Here is a 3,531-nt window from a genome sequence, read left to right as displayed (position 1 = left end):
GAACAACTATGTTGTATGCTTGAAAGTAATGCCGAAGCTTCCTGGATGCCATCAAAACAGCATATAACACCTTCTCTAATTCTGTATAGTTTTTCTTTGATATACTAAGAACTTCAGATACAAAATACACTGGGACCTGCTTCTTGACTTGGCCATCAAGCTTCTCCTGGACAAGTGCTGCACTTACCGCTGAGTGCGAAGCTGCCACATATAATAACAAAGGAGCCCCTGGCGTTGGTGGAGTTAATGTTGTTAAATCTATCAGATATTGCTTCAGTTCCTCGAAGGCTTTCTGTTGGCTTGGTCCCCATTGAAAGACTTCGGCTGATTTCAGCACTTCGAAGAATGGTAAATTTCTTTCTGCTGACCTTGATATAAATCTATTAAGAGATGCCAACCTCCCTGTTAATTTTTGGGCCCCCTTTTTTGTAGTTGGTGGTTCCATTCGAAGTATAGCTTCAATTTTACTTGGATTAGCTTCAATTCCCTTTGTTGAAACCAAGCATCCAAGAAATTTCCCCTTCTTTACTCCGAAGACACATTTTTCTGGATTCAACTTTAAGCCAGCTTGTCTGAAACTGGCGAAAGTCTCCTGCAAATCAGCAATATGATTTTCCTGTTTCGTGCTTTTTACAATGATGTCATCAACATAAGTTAGCACATTTCTGCCTATCTGAGACTGGAGAACCTTCGCAGTCATTCTGCTGAAACTTCCTCCAGCGTTTTTGAGCCCCTCAGGCATCCGAAGATAGCAATATGTGCCACTTGGGGTTATGAAGCTAGTCTTCGGCTCATCTTCCTTCTTCATCCAGATTTGGTGGTAGCCTGAGTAACAGTCTAGCAGACTCATGAGCTCTGAAGAAGCTGCTGCATCAACTAAAGAGTCTATCCTTGGCAATGGGAATTCGTCCTTCGGACAAGCCTTGTTGAGATCTGTAAAATCGATACACATTCGCCACTTGCCATTGGCCTTTTTTACCATAACAGTGTTAGCTAGCCATTCTGGGTACTTTACTTCTCTGATAACTCCTGCACTGAGGAGTCTTTTGACTTCATTACGAGCACCTTCGGCCTTATCATCAGACATTTTCCGAAGCCTCTGCTTTCTGGGTCTGAAGGATGGATCAACATTGAGCGAGTGTTCAATAACATCCCTATTAACTCCGCAGAGATCATTGGCTGACCATGCAAAAACATCTTTGTTGTTGAACAAAAACCTTATCAAGGTTTTCTCCTGTTCTTCGGATAATTGAGAGCCCAACAGCACCTTCTGCTCTGCTATGTCCTCACATAAGAGCATGGGCTTCGGCTGATCTGCTGAAGCTGCTTTCTCCCTTCTGAATTTGTATTGTTCACAAGCTTCAGCTCCATCTATGTTATGGATTGCTTTTGAGTCAGTCCAGTTTCCTTCGGCCCTTCTGGCAGCTTCCTGACTTCCATGAATAGCAATGGGTCTTGATCCGAAGGTATCTTCATGCAAAGATAGGCAGGATGAAGAATTGCTTCGAAAGCATTGAGGGTGCCATGACCAATAATTGCATTGTAAGGGTATTCCATGTCAACAATGTCAAACACAACTTGCTCAGTTCTAGTGTTGTTGATGAACCTGAAGGTCACTGACATAGTGATCTTGCCTAGTGCTACAATCTGTCTTCCTCCGAAGCCACAGAGAGGGTGTGTAGCATCATGAATCTTATCTTCTGGCTCTTGCATTTGCCTGAAGGCCTTAGCAAATATGATATCAGCTGCACTGCCTGTATCAACCAAGACATTGTGGACCAGAAACCCTTTGATAACACAAGAGATAACCATGGCATCGTTGTGTGGGTAATCCTTGAGTTGAAGGTCCTCTTGGGAGAAGGTAATAGGAATGTGAGACCATCTTGACTTGATGAAGGGTCCTTGCACCCCAACATGCTGTACCCTTCTCTGTGCTTCCTTCTTCTGTTTCTTGTTGGCTGGCTCTGAGCACGAACCACCTGTAATCGGGAGCACCAGCTTCGGGTCCGAAGCAGCTCCAGCTTGATCGTTGAACGAAGCCATCAGCTCAAAAAGTGGAAGTGAGTTCACCGGAGGTGGGCGCCAATGTTGAAGACTTGTTCTTAGATGCTCTCTGCCTTAAGAACAAGACAACATAAAATGTTAAATGTTAATGTCCTTCGTCCATGAAACATTATTCCCTTAAGGATAATGAATCTTGGACGAAGGTTGATGAGAATATAATTACGAAGGTTAAGTCTTCGTAATTAAATTCTAATAGATTGTATACGATAACATAAAATAAAGGATATAAAAAGGTAAATGAATCGTAAACGAATTACATCATATTTTCTTAATATATTGAATCATTGAATACAGTTATACCTCTGCCTTGGCAAAGATTGGTTCCCGAAAGATGCGACTGTAATTACCAGAATGCGTGAACAGTAAAGGAATACTATTCACTATTTATAGACACAGGACACAGCCTGTGAAGAATTACAATTATGCCCCTCATAAAAGTTTACAACATCGACTCAGATCCTTATGGACTAAAAGGTCATTCTATCTTTAAGTCGGTTTGTAATACCGAAGCTTCATGAAAAGGAACCTTCGGCCAACCCATACAAATAGCTTCAGCCGAAAGCCGCTTCTTCCTACAAGACCTTCGACGACGAAGCATAGTCCCAACAAAAGCTGATGCCTCCCATGTGTCGTCGAGGCAAAATCCCTCTGTCTCGGCCTCCAAAGAAGGCCACTCAGGGTACAACGGGATGAGACCACAATGTGAGTTGTACCCAACAGTGGGGCACTCCGTGCTCCTCGAACACATATCCAGCGTAGTGAGGAGGAGTGGTGTAGCCGACAGTCCTCAATGGGTCCCACAAAATAGCGAGAAAGCCCTCCCAGTGCAGACACTTAGAGTGGACAAACTCATGCTCGTGCACCACCACATGATCAGGAGCCGCCATATGTGAAAACACAAGATGGAGTAAGTAGGACCAGGAAAGAACATATTGCTAAACATTAAGCAAATTTGTTGTTACTCTGAGATCTATGGCTCAAAGTTTCTCCAATTTTTACCAGAGAACTCCTTCGGTTATTAATTGGGTACACCTTTGTTGTTCACTAGTTGGGTCAAACATCTTCCTAAAGTGATCATTCACTTAGGTCTTTATAGAGGGGTCAAATCAGTTTTGGTCCTGGACAACCCTATGGTAATTAGGTTATATCTTTAGTTAGATTTAAGCAAACATCGCAATTTCGAGAAATGGTTACAAAACATAGTTTAGAACAACTTTGGTGTCCAAAATTGTATTCAACTTTGCTAGGATAACTTAAAATGGCAAGAACCACCTATCTACTACAAAGTGACAAATTATGCTTAGTTTTAGTTATTATGCATGCATGCTCGTCCTAGGCGCCCTCTCAAGCTTATCTATTCCTTTGGCGCTATTACGACGCCCTTCCTTAATACCCTTAGCCTTCACGACATACTTATATAGCCACTTATACCCTCCTAACCTCTAAGGCTTCATGAACTAAGGTTTG

This window comes from Zea mays, chromosome 5 (assembly GCF_902167145.1).
Source record: "Zea mays cultivar B73 chromosome 5, Zm-B73-REFERENCE-NAM-5.0, whole genome shotgun sequence".
NCBI lineage: Eukaryota > Viridiplantae > Streptophyta > Magnoliopsida > Poales > Poaceae > Zea > Zea mays.
This window is presented reverse-complemented; position numbering follows the sequence as displayed.